General features: G+C 45.2%; 1 protein-coding gene across 5 annotated transcripts in view; it reads left to right on the forward strand.

The window, feature by feature from the left end:
* Positions 1-14,087, forward strand: part of LOC146839636 (uncharacterized) — a 376,335-nt gene that overhangs the window by 319,971 nt on the left and 42,277 nt on the right. The gene's annotated exons all lie outside the window — the stretch shown is intronic.

Here is a 14,087-nt window from a genome sequence, read left to right on the forward strand (position 1 = left end):
GGATGGCCTAAACCTTGAGTGCACGATCACATACCTGTGCACACCTGCTCCCACTCCCCCCTCCCTTCTCTATAGCTTTGGCTCCGCACTTCAAAGGGTCCGCTCCCCCGCCCCCAAGTGCTCGCGCCCACGCTCCGCCGGGCTTGTCTTGTTCTTTCTTTCATTCCTGTCATCAATCTCTTGCAGGCAGTCGATAAAAATAGAAGCTGTCAGCCATACCTTCGCATTTGCCTTCTTGACTGCAGGCAACGCATTTTTAGCTCGGGACTGCTTCAGCGTCGGGGCACTCGTATTTAACTTCTTTTCAGATAAACAGAAGCCTCGTTTTATTTTTATTAATGAGTTTTTGTTACTGTAGACAGCATATGGGCGCCGCTTTCACTTTAACCTAGGCTCCCAGCATTCTCTCAATCCCCACCCACTGCTTCACTGTTTAATCTCGCTTTGTCGCTCTCGTTTGTTTCTGGCCCCCCCACCAAGCAGACCAAAAACCCCGCCTCCTCCATGAGCCCGCTGTGTTGTCGTTATCCTTGCTTGTTTTGCTTACTGGTGATGTCTCTCGTTTAGTTGTTGGATTTCCCAGTTGGCTCTTTTTTTTGCTACCGTTAAATATTTGTGAGACATTCGTGATTGGTCGCCTTTTGGTACTTCTTCATTGTTCTCTTAAAGCCTGGGCCTCTTTTTTGTGGTTATCAAAGGACTAGCGTTATGATTCCTTGTCTGATAATCAATCGGGCCTAAATGTTATTGAACTTCTGTGAATTTCGTGTTACGAAATAACAAGTTTTGATTCAAATAATGAGGTTTCGCACATTCCCTTGCTGCTCCAAAAAAACAAGACAATGTTAAGGTGTAGCTTTGTCAGTCATCCAAATGATTTTTTCAGCTTTAGTTGCGCATTTCAGTTTCACACTTATTGTTATTTGCAAATTAACAAATATATATCGGTGTAACCTTAGCCTAATAGCTATCCTACAATGCCATTTTCAACTAAAGTGTTATTATTGTCGGGAGGTGCAGTCCGTCGAGAAATATTATAATATTTTACTTAAAACGTTCTACATGTATTGTTCCATAAATCCGGTGTACGTGAACTTTACTAGACAAATCATGGCAAGATCTGCATTCCTATTTCTGAACGTGAATAATTCTTATGATTAGAGCTGCATTTGCATGAATGGCAGGTTTATGGACCAATCTTCCGATGCAAGCCTTTACAATTTGTCCATTCTAATTAGCCTCAAACTAAACTGTCGTCAGACCGTTTATTAAGCACTGTCGGCACCAGTTAGAGTTTGTATATAATTAAATAGGCTTATATTTGAGTTCAAGAAAATGTAAATGCTCACGTTAAATCGTCTATGAATTTAAAGGGAGCACTAAAGGCAACTCATTTCACTGGCACCTGCAGAACCCCCATGTCACCGTGATGCACCAGGGAAAACTGCTTCCTGGATGTGAGAGTATTTCAACATATGCTTGTCTATGTGTAAAGACCAATATGGTTTGAATATTCGTTAGAAATGCAGAAAGTGGTAACTCGAAATGTACTGAAGATGTGCTCTACATCCTCAAAACATGGACTCTCGATGACAAGAGTGCACGAGATTTCCAGAACAAATCACCGACAACAGATGCCATCAATATATATTCATGCTCAGCCCCACGTGTTGTATATTAGAACAAGCATTTGCAATGCAATAGGTCTCGCATTTACGCAAGTTTAAGCTATTGGCATTGTAAATGACGATGCCTTTTATTTATGTTTGAAAAACGAAAACACAAATAAAAGGCATTGTTATTTGCAATGTGAATAGCTCAAACTCGCGTAAATGCGAGACCTATTGCATTGTAAATGCTTGTTATACTTGCTTTTAGCCTGTAACACCTGCACAATAGTTTACCTGTTTAGATTGCACTCTCCGGTCTGCCGCGGTGATCCAGCGGCATACCAGCAACAGATACTCGAATACCATATGCTCACCTGGGCCCATAAACACACATACACACAATCTAATAAAACCGCTGGAGTCAAAGTTTATGATTTACTAATATTTCAAAATTAGTCACCTCTTATTCTCGACTAATCTTTCAATGATCAAACACATCTTTCCTCTGGTCAGTGGACCATTAGTTGAACTAGTTGATGGTGAAATGGCATGAAGGTATCTTCTTATTTTAAATGAAATGACCACAGACTCTGGAAATGTTTTAAATCTTTATCTAAATTATTGTCATGTGAACCACTTTCAAAGTACAGTACAGTCGTCGTCACTCATAGGAGAGAAGATTCAATTGATCAATCATAAAACACATACTTTATACTTTTGCAATGACATACTCAGAAAGGAGAGGACAGAGAGAAAAGAACATCTACACATTCACGGAAATAATAATTACCTAGGATGGTGTGAAAACCAAACCCCTGGCCAAAGGGCTGGTAAGGGTCTCCCGGGAAAAATCAGGCGACAAAGGCTTCAGGACAGGATTCAGGACAGGATAGATGACCTCTCTAGCACCGACGCTTGCGTAGCACCCCTCTCTGACACTCTCTTCCTCCTCGAGATTCTTCCGCGATCTTCTTCTAAATCAATTAATTTAAGGTAGATTGTTCTGCCTTCGATTCTTCATCAGCATCCCCCGTTACTCCAACAGCATCCCGTGCTCTGCAGCATCCAGTAAATCTCCGTCTGACTAACTAAAGCTGCCTCAATTATACCATTCAATATTCAAGTACCACCCATTAGTGTTTCAATATCATGAAAATACTAATTCTGATTGGACAGGCTGGGGGGAAGATCATCACACCATGCTTATATGTCATTTTAGTCTATCAACCCGTTTTTCATAGATCCAACCCCTTAATTTTTGTTCCAAAACTTTATTCCCACCCGTATTCACATCTTATTAGAAACATTTGTTTTTAATTTGTCGTGAACATCCATTCATCCAGAGGTCTTCAGTGCTTGTTTCCAGGGTATATAACTTGTGTGCCCTTGAATCGCATTCAAGAGTATCGTCATTCTTCCGGCTCACTTTCAACAGGCATACGCGGAGGTCACATGTCTAGCAAACTCTGGACACTTACGAGTGGCCCAAATGCACACTAATAGGAAAATGAGAAAGACAAATATTATTTTGAAGAATAAATGGTTTCACTGTATACCACCCATCTCTACTCTAATCCCATTTATTTATAAATGCTTTCTCCGCATTAGCATTAGTAAAATAGCTTAGTTCAATTTCAGCAAAGCAGATGCCATGCATGTGAGCTTTCAGATAGCCATATTAGTATTTTCTGCTCATGTGCAAGAATTTCCCTCCAAGCGACAGCTCGTCATACTGCGTAGATGCAGTTGACGCATCCACAATAAAGATTTCCCGTTAGCAGCCATTTTAGAACTTCGCTCCAGTTACTTACGTTAGTAAACACATAAGCAAGCTTCTCTGACCCTTATTTTTTTAGGTGGTGTGTATTAGTTTTACACAATACGTAATTAATATCATGTTAGATAGTTAAACGAGAAGATTGCTTCCGAGCAAGCCTCTTTTCTACGAGTCCTTGCTTCATCAGCAGTATTCCATTTGAGCGGAGAGGGTGTCTCATTATTGCTTGGGAATCAGGCTGTGACGGCCGCCATCTTCTGGTGGTGGTTGGCGGTCCAGCCCTAAACTCTACTTCCGGGTGGGTGAGCATAAAGGGCACATGGAAAATGGAGCGGGCAGCAGACGCGCTCAGCGGACACGCCACTGGTGCGCCAAAGGCAAGCCCGTCTGCGCCCATCCCCGTCCGGAACGCGTCCCAGGCCAGAAATGCTGCCTTTTCTCCTGCAGCGAGACACACAATTGATGGGCGGAATGTAGAACAAATCAAAACATTCAACCCCAGTCAAAAGATCTGGGTTAAATCCATAATTCCTTTGCTCACCATGCCACCCCAGGTTAGACCTGGCCATATGCAAATCAGTCTTGACCCTGTGCCTCATGGGAACAGTCCAGCCCGAACTTCCAGTTCTGCATTCTGTCCATCAACTGTTGTTTTTGCATTTGTCCCCCCGAGTGGGACGGGCATGCTCAGACGTGAGTTCCGGGCACTCCATGCCACTGGAATCAAGCTATCCTGGCTGAAGAGGGGTGAAACCCCGAAACCGGTCCTAGGATGCTTGTTTCCAGTCCAGGGAGGACCTGGCTTGGCAGTTCGGTCTGGACTGTTCCCATGAGGCACAGGGTCAAGACTAATTTGCATATGGCTGAGTTCAAACTGGAATGGCATGGTGAGCAAAAACACGATGGATTTAGGCCCAGATCTCTGTACTGGGGTGAATGTATGACATTGTTCTGCATTCTGTCCATCAACTGTTGTTTTTGCATTTGTCCCCCTGAGTGGGACGGGTATACTCAGACGTGAGTCCCGTGCTCTCCATGCCACTGGAATCAAGCTATCCTGGCTGAAGAGGGGTGAAACCCCGAAACCGGTCCTAGGATGCTTGTTTACAGTCCAGGGAGGACCTGGCTTGGCAGTTCGGTCAGAGGCACAGGGTCAAGACTGATTTGCATATGGCTGAGTTCAAACTGCAATGGCGTGGTGAGCCAAAAAACGATGGATTTAGGCCCAGATCTCTGTACTGGTGTGAATGTATGACATTGTTCTGCATTCTGTCCATCAACTGTTGTTTTTGCTTTTCTCCTACAGGGCAGGGCCTTAACAGGGAATCCAACTTAGCCCTATATAGAAGCTTCCCAAACTGTATTGTAAAGCAAGCGAGTCGCCTCGTTTTCTGTGCTGCTTACACGAGTCCGGATTGTGTTCCCACTCTGCAGCCTCCTTGACTTCCATGGATGGTGCCGCTCTTCACGGCAAGGGCTGCCGTGCAGGTATGTGAAAAAGCAAATGCCCATAAGCATTAGGAGCGCACACAACAGAAGACGAACCATCCGGTTTTCTCTTTAGGCACCTTGCTTTATTTTTCCTGGGTTACAAATGATGAGACCTGACGCGTTTCAAGATTCACTCTCTTTTTCAAAGGTCATACTGCCAGGATGTCAAACAGGAAGTTCTGCGCGCACTTAATTTCCGCTTTTTCACATACCTGCACGGCAGCCCTTGCCGTGAGGAGCGGAACCATCCATGGAAGTCAAGGAGGCTGCAGAGTGGGAACACAATCCGGACTCGTGTAAGCAGCACAGAAAACGAGGCGACTCACTTGCTTTACAATACTGGGGTCCACTCAGGGCTTTTTAATCTGTAATACAGGAATGGACATGCAGAACCTAATGAAGGGAGATGACTGTTCTTAACGGGACTACAAGTCCCAGCACGCTCAAAATGAAATCGCACTCAGCGGAAATTAAGTGCGCGCAGAACTTCCTGTTTGACATCCTGGCAGTATGACCTTTGAAAAAGAGAGTGAATCTTGAAACGCGTCAGGTCTCATAATTTGTAACCCAGGAAAAATAAAGCAAGGTGCCTAAAGAGAAAACCGGATGGTTCGTCTTCTGTTGTGTGCGCTCCTAATGCTTATGGGCATTTGCTTTTTCATATATATATATATATATATATATATATATATATATATATATATATATATATATATATATATATATATATATATTGTGAGAAGTTGGCCTGGTATATGCTGTTCACTAGTTCTAGTGACCACCTTGTACCATGCCAAGCAACCCTTATGGTGTGGTTGTAAGTCAACCTTTTCGGACTAGCTGCCCTAGTGGTAGCTTAGGCTAAGCAGTCTTTGAGGCTAAACTCGTGATGCGTGTTAAGCAAGCTGTTTTACCAATAGTAACCCCCTTTCATACCAATGAAAGGACACCACACAGATATATATTCAAAATATATGTATTTATTTCTCAAAGTAACCCCTAGTCTCTTTATGAGCACAGGAGCACAAATCGTCAAACAAGATTATCACAGAATACACAGAAGTTGCACTTTATATGGATAGGCCCTGGTGGCCACTCAAACCATATACTAAAATAGTGGTATAAGTACCACGAACAGAAAAGGGAAAAGGCCTAGGGCCTCTAGAATCGCTGGGCCTACAAGGAGCTAACTTCAGTTAGTGACCAGGAGGTCCACGGGTTGCGTGTGCAGAGCAAATAGTCACACGCGGGCTCCCATAGGTTTCAATGGGTGCGTAAAAAGTACAAAGTTACTGCAAAAGGAATCTTCCGGATGACCTAGGAACTTAAGATTTGGAACACAGGCACTAGAGATGTATTACTACACTTGGGCACAGGAGTGCCAGCTTTACCTCACCCACAGGAAGCGGGTGCATAGGCCTCGAAGTGCGTCGGGTTTCTTCTATCTGTTCCGTGGGGCCTGTAGACAAAAGTGCTGCAGGCGGTCGGTCGGGAAGAGATGCAGTGGATCCAAGGGTGGATCGGAGATGTTGAAGACCTGTAAGCAGAGGGGACAGTGTTCACAGTCACTAGCCAGTGACCAGCGTGGCACCAGGTGGGTACCAGGCGATGTCGGGTGCAAACAGGAAGAAGGTGTAGCTTGACTCTGCAGCCACGTGGTCCCTGAAGGTCGACGACGTCCAGGAGTCGAGTCACGAGCTGTCCCACGCAGGCTCTCGCTGTCGGCGGTGTCGGCGACTTGATTGAAGCAAACAAGCCTTGGCAAAAGCAATTGTTGTAGGCAAGGAGATAAGCTGATGGTTCTGACCAGCAAGGTCAGAGGAACTGCTCCTTTGGAGGGGAGCAAGGGCCAGTCTGGAGCAACCAGACCAGCGGTGTTTGTCGTAGATTTCGTCGCCAAGATGGCCACTAGCCAGCGGGCCAGCAACCGGTTAGGCGCGTCGAGTGGCAAAATGCAGAAGGGCCCCACGCAGATCGTGGAGATGCTGGAGGGCTCACCTTTGGTGCAGATGCTGCTCGAGGGTTGGGCTTCTCAGGACCCAAAGCACAACTTGGAGGGAGCCTCGGTTGTTGCACTGGTCAGCTTGTCGTAGTCGTTTCAAGATGGCTGGCTCCACGTGTCTCGGTGCCTCCACGGGTCTCCTCTTTGCAGGGACTGTGGATCGGGCGGTGAGAGGTCTGGAGGTCTAGGTCTTGTCAGTCTCTGGGCTCGGGCTCCGGCGGGAGGCGGCGGCAAAGCAGACCTTGATTCGCTGGATGGTGCTTGCGTTAGCAAGGTGGTCACTCCCTGACCACAGGGGAGATTGGCTTCAGTCCTCTGTGCGGCAGAGCGTCGAAGTTCCCGTCTTCTTCTTAGTTTTAAGTTGATTCCAGGATGTCTGAAGTCTTAGGACACAGCTCCTACCTTTAAGCGGATTCTAGGGACTGGACTACCTGCTAGGTCCCTCCCTAAGGGTGGGACCAGGAAGGGGGGTGGTTACACCCCCAATCCTTTGTCCAGCTCGCCCCAGGCCCGGGACTGGTGTGCCCCAGGACCGGTTTGAACTGGCATATGCCCCGAGGCTCCTTGTGAGCCACAGGCATGTCTGGTTCCTTTCAAGCCCTACCTGACCAATACACAAAACCCTGTCTGGGGTGGTGCACGCACCTCCCCTGGCAGGAAACCCTTTGTCCACACCTCCCAAGCTGGAAGGACTCCCAGCAGCAGGAGGGCAGACTTGTGTCTGTGGTGGCAGCATCCATTTTGTGGAGCTGAGGCTATGTCTGATTTTACCCGGGTTTCAGGTACTGTACATGTCGTGTCCCTCTAGAAGGGTGGAATGCTAACCCCGTCGCCAGAATTGGCGAGGGGTTAGTATTCCAATTCGTATGACACCTTACTCGACATGTTTTGATAAAGCCAAACCAAAGATAGCATTCAACCGCGAGGTTCATAATGCACTTAAGAGTATATGGTATGACGATATCTGGAAACAGTAGAAGGAAGTTGTTCCGACCACTGCAGACAGGCTCAGCTCATGCCAGAGCACCATCTCACATGGAACCAAGCACTCTGCCTTCAGGATTGTTAAGGCCTGCCATAGGAGTGACCTATAGGTTACCAGGTGTCCCATTTAAGGTTAGTTATAGGCATACTACACCTAAGTAAGAGGTGGTTACACCAACTTACCCCAGCTGAGTGATCAGCCAGTTGTGTCAGATTTGTTAGGCCAAGCCTGGGGTGGCATAATACATGCTTCAGCCCCGGGCAGGCCTTGGGTACACCAATGCCCTGGGTACCTAGTGTACACTGGTACAGGGGCTGACAGGGTGATCCACTTCCAATTGGTTAGGCACCTAAGGTGCATAGTTTTAATTTAGTAGAGAGAACAGCAGGCTGGGGGTCTGATTGGCAGGCCCACAGCCTCAGTATGTCAAAAACCAGTGAAGCAAAAAGCAAAAATTTGGGGTGACCATAGGATAGCAGACCCTACTCTCCTACACATATATATATATATATGTATATATATATATATATATATATATATATATATATATATATATATATATATATATATATTACCTACTGGCGGTCGCCAGTAGGTAGTTATAGTTAGGACCCTGTTTCCATAGGAAAACCGCAACATTCTATTTTGAATAACTTTGGCGCCGGTCGACGAATCCTCGCAAAATTTTCAAAATAGGTGGGGCGCTGCGCTCCGCTCCTACCCTGAAAGTCTCGGGGTGATTCGTCAAGTGGGGGCTGAGATAAAAGGGGGGTCCCAAAACGCGTTTTTCCCATGCATTTTTCCATAGGACCTTTAGACACAGCTACAGCCCGAACGGCTGAACAGAATTCCTTGAAATTTGGCAGAGAGGTAGCCATAAGGTCAAGGAAGTGCCTTTTGCAGGTCTGGTGTAAATCTGTTCAGTATTTCCTGAGAAAATAGCATTTAAAAGCATATATATGTGGGCGGAGCCTAACCACACATCTCGTCCTGAGATCTGATTGGCTGTCAGCACTTCATCCAAGAAGTGTTGGCAGCCATCTTGGGACCAATATACATGATAGCACCTCATTAAAAAGCATTGCAGTTAATAGAAGGTTTTAAGACTTTAGTTACATTATAAATCATTTGTTGATGGTACCATACTCATTTTAGGAATTGTGGTATGTTCTAAGGTGATTTCACCATGTGAAAAAGCCTTCTGCTGGGATATCATGATTGAGAGAAAAATATTTACTCATGCTTTTACCACAGAGGTTTGGAAGGTGATCTATAAGCTAAACTGAGAGCTTATTTTCTGTAAATTCACATTATCTTTCTCAGTCATGTGAGAATGAAGTCTGACATTCTCAGTAAAACATGTACATCCAACAAGGGCAGAGACTGTCAGTTGATTCCTTTGTGTTCTACTGCAGCTTCCCAGAGTGTTCCAAAGAACTACTAGAGCGCTAACAGCCCTACTTATGATAAACGTATGGCACACCTGAAGCCATCTTGCTTGGATTAAAGTGGTAACTCTTAAAACATTTAATTTAAAAAGGAACAAAATGAGGGGGTTCATTTTTCCATAAAAAGTATGATTAGTGCTGCAGAAAGAAAAATTAGGGCACATTTTGAGTGACTTCTCAAATCCTCTTCTATTTCATTAAAAAATTCTGACATGCAGACTGAAACATGCATTTTCAATACCAGCAGCAGTTTTCCCTGGTGAGCAGTAGCTTTACTACAGTGATCTAATGAGCAAAAAGAGTGCTAACATTCTGAATTTATGGCAAATGTGTGACACATCTGAATTCCTTCTTGATGGAATCAAAGTAAAAAACTGAAAGTATTTCCTACTGAGGAGGCTGCAGTAAATGAGGAAATTGGGAAACTTCATAACAAAGAAGTCTCCCAAGATGGCCACTAGAGACAAAAGAGCCCAAATGTAGCCCAAATATCACCCAGATGTAGCCCAAGTATAGCCCAATGACAGAATGTCCCAGAATGTTCTTAAACACAACTAGAGTGCTTACTGTCTTCATTATGACAAAAGTATGGCACACCTGAAGCCATCTTGATTGGAATAAACTGGTAACACTTAAAACATTTAATTTAAAAAGGAACACAATGAGGGGGTTCATTTTGCCATAGAAATTATGATTAATGCTGAAGAAAGAAAATAAGGGCACATTTTGAGTGACTTCTCAAATCCTCTTCTATTTCATTAAAAAATTCTGACATGCAGACTGAAACATGCACATTTAATACCAGGAGCAGTCTTCCATGGTGACCAGTAGTTTTACTACAGTGATCTAATGAGCAACTAGAGTGCTAACATTCAGAATGTATGGCAAATGTGTGACATATCTGAATACCTTCATGATGGAATCAAAGTAAAAAACTGAAAGCATTTCCTACTGAGGAGACTGCAGTACATGAGGAAATTAGGAAACTTCATAACAAATAAATCTCCCAAGATGGCCACCGGAGACAAAAGAGCCCAAATGTAGCCCAAAATCACCCAGATGTAGCCCAAATATAGCCCAATGACAGAAGTGTGCAAAACACTTATTATTTTGTGTTTTTGCAGTGTTATATAGTGCAGACTTGTCAGGTATTGGAGTGCTTTACATGAGCATTGGTTACATCACACAAGAACAAATTCATTTTGGTTGTAGACATGGGGAAACTAAGTGATTTGACCAGAATCACAGAATGTCGAGCTGAAGCAGAAACATCAACCTGGTTCCCCAGTTGCAAAGTCTGCAGTTCTGGAAGTAACACCACATCCTCTCCCCTAAGTGCAACATTTAATCAAGTGGTCAACTGGATAAAAAAACATAAAGATAACAAATAATTTAAAAGTGCTTTGTCGCTATTTGAAAACTCAGAAAATATGTCCTTATTTTAGTCTTTTAGAGCACTAACCATAATTTTGATGCCAATAAGACCTTCTCATATATGTAATTTCTAAAGGAAATGCTCTAGGTATTACAGTTTTGATTACATCAAGATGATGTCAGGCGTTCCACACTTTTGTAATAAATATAGAATGTTAGCAATCCAGTTGTTCATTAGGATACTGTTGAGAGGCAGAGGCCAGGGGCACGGACTCTGAAAATTGAAGGCAGGTAGGAGGGTGCAAAGGCAACAATTTAACCACACTGAGCAGGCAGGAAGGGCCGTGGAAGCACAACAGACTATGGAGGGCAGTGGAAAGGGGGGCAGGGGCAACAAACCAACAATACAGGACTTGCAAGAGAGGCTGTTGGAGGGAAGATCTATTACGGGTCAAGGAAGCTAGGGGCGGTCCCCAGAGCCCCGGGAGCCACCACAGAACTGAGCAGGAGAGTGAGTCAGGGACAAAAGGGGCAACTTAATTTGAGCCGGGGTGCCTAGGAACGCTTGTTTCAAAAATGAAGAAAACAGACATATGAGACATGGAATTGGAGGCAGAGTACAATGGCAGTTTAATGAGAAGATGCAACTTCAAAGAAACCGCAGAATAGAGACATAAAGTACAAAATACAGAATCCAGATAATCATACAGCTGTCATGATATTCTCTGTATCTCAATTAATGTACTGACAGAGAGAGAGAGAAAACACATCTATAAATGCATCATGAGAAACAAGTTACACCAAGGAAAATGTTACCTAGGAACACTCAAGTTTACTCTTAGAGCAAGCATTCCTGCAATTACAATACAAAATCTTTTAAAGGCAAAAGTAAAAAGAACAATGGTTAAATATAACATGACATTTCATATAGGTAAAATAGAATAAGATACTTCAAGCAAAGCAGAGCAAGACATTTTAAGCAGAGGAAGACAAGAGCTCCCAGCTCTTGGGGAAAACCTGCACAGCCTGTTAACCTACATACAGACGGCGAGGTAGTCCCTCGATATCTGTGGGTGCTCCCTTTTTATATCATTTTGTGGGCTCCTTTGCACGCTACATCTACCTACGTATGCTTCCCAAAAGCTTCGTCTGCAGATTTTACCAGACATTTCGTCATTTACCCACTTAATGCTGACAATGGACTGGGTGAAAAGGTCAGTCTCTCAGGCCAATCGCTTATCGTAAGTTCCATAGAGCAAGCAGAAAATAATGGGTATTGTACGGGAATTCAATATATTCATGTATAAAATCTTCTCAGTTCTCCTAACTTGACGCTCTGCGGTTGCCACTTCCTTAAAAGCGGGAAACCTGCCCAGGAAGCAAGAACCAGTCCAGGATGCAGCCTACTGTATATCAACAGCTTCAGGGGGATGTTGAACTTTGATACCGAGCACGGAGCACTCGGGTAGGGTGGGGGCTACTAGTTTGAAGCAGAAGGCCTCGCTGACCTGCCTTCAGACTGCTATACACTAAAATTGCAGAGCTATGGTCAATTTAACAAAGAGGCCTACATATTGAACAGAAGGGCCTACACAGGGGTTTTATGCTGGCTGAGTGGTAAGGATGTCTCAGGATAATTATATAGCAACACAGGACCCGCTGGTCAAATTAATATGGCCTACAAATGCGGCTGGCAGGGCAAGGACAAGGGTCTCATACTTCAGGTGTGGACAGAACGGGCCAGGGGCCCCCTGTGATACAAAATCTACCCTCCTTCAAGGCTGTGGCAATGTAATAGACCATTGTGGGCAGAAGGAAGAGGCAATGGTAGTACAACCATACATGCCAACAGACCCGATTCAGCCAGGAAACGTCCAATGTTTTTAAGCTCAAATGGGCTTTATTTGACTGTCTCCTGTCTACAATATCCTCTTTTTCAATGTAACTCAAAGGGGAAAATCAATACCCCAGATTTTTTTCAAAATCTCCCTCTTACCAAGTTAAAAATGTTTGCAAGTATGGTACATTGGATCATGGAAGGAAATGGGATAGGGACATGGACTTGGATAACAGAGGACAGGAGGGACATGGAGAGGTGCACCAAACTGATCCTGCAGGGCAGGCATTAGGGTTTGCAGCAGCACAATACACCACACAGGGCATGCAGGACGGGAGTGCAGAACAACAATCCATAGAAAGCAAGAGGGAGGGGACAGGACCATGCACATGGACAACAGAGAACAGAGGGGCAAGAGGCAATGGTAGCTAGCTGACCATAATGGACAGACAGGAGAGAAAGCTACAGCATAACAGAACATAAAGGGCAGGAGGGACGGATTAGGGGCATTACAATGGAACAGACAAGCCAGGAGGGAGGGCGTAGGGGTCTGCACATGTAAACAGAGGGCTGGGGGCAAGGGGGCAGGGCAGGAGCAGCAAGATAGCCATGGAGGTCAGGCAGGATGGGCACTAGAAGCAAGACACACCATGAAGAGCAAAAGTGAGACTGTGATGGCATTCACACAGACCATGGAGGGAAGGTGGGAGGGGGTCAGGGGCAGCTAACTGACCACCCAGGGAAGGTGGGAGGGGCCATGGCAGCACAGAAGACCATGCATGGCAAGTGGGAGGGTTAGTGGCAGCACAATGGCTATGATGGGCAAGAAGGAGGGTGCAGGGGCATGCACAAAGGACGATGGAGGATAGAAGGGAGGGTCAGGACCTGTGCACAGACAAGAAAGTTCAGGGGAAGGGACCTCACAACAGACCACACGGGGCAGGCAGGAGGAGCAGTTGCAGCACAACAGACGAGGGAGGGCAGAAGGGTGTGGCAGTGCAATGGACCATGTAGGACAGGAGGAAGAGGATAGGGGCATGGCATGTGGACAGGCAGGGTGGAGGTGGCAGGGACAGGTTACAGTCATCTGACAATGCTAGGCAGGTGGGAGGGGAGTGGCAGCTCAACAGAACACTCAGAGTAGATAGGAGTGGCAGGTCCATGGAACATGGTGGGCAAAAAGGATGGAGCAGGGGCATGTACAAAGACATCGGAGGGCAGGGGGAAGGAGAATAGGGGCAGCAAGCTAAGCACAGAGTTTAAGCAGGAGGTCAATGATGGGGCATAGAATTGGGCAATGGAGGGCAGGAGGAGTGGACTGGTACATCATACTAAATTGAGGGCAGTGGCAGCACATCAGACTATGCATGGCAGGAGGGAGGAGGCTAGTTCATGGATTCACACAACAGAGGATAGGGAGGAGGGGGATGGGGCAGCAAGCTAACTGTTCAGAGAAGGCGGGTATTAGGAACTTTATTGGTTTTAAAACATTGTGTCTGTGCGAACTACTTAAAATATGAACAAGTATGCAGCATAATCTCACTTTTATTCAGGAAGAAGAGG

The sequence above is a fragment of the Triturus cristatus genome, chromosome 4_1 (genome assembly GCF_964204655.1).
Source record: "Triturus cristatus chromosome 4_1, aTriCri1.1, whole genome shotgun sequence".
NCBI classification, from domain to species: Eukaryota; Metazoa; Chordata; class Amphibia; order Caudata; family Salamandridae; genus Triturus; species Triturus cristatus.